We start from the raw sequence: 200 nt of genomic DNA on the forward strand, positions 1-200 counted from the left end.
ACTTTCAATTCTCACTCAGGACTTTCAATTCTCACTCAGGGCTTTCAATTCTCACTCAGGGCTTTCAATTCTCACTCAGGGACTTACTTACACTTGCTCTGCGACCCCAGTCTCTGTTTGAACTGGAGATGGAGATTTGGTTGAGCCACGGGCCTATCTCATGTTTCATCAATAGCCAGTTGTCTGGTTCCCCCGAGTCT

The sequence above is a fragment of the Macrobrachium nipponense genome, chromosome 36 (genome assembly GCF_015104395.2).
Source record: "Macrobrachium nipponense isolate FS-2020 chromosome 36, ASM1510439v2, whole genome shotgun sequence".
Taxonomy (NCBI): domain Eukaryota; kingdom Metazoa; phylum Arthropoda; class Malacostraca; order Decapoda; family Palaemonidae; genus Macrobrachium; species Macrobrachium nipponense.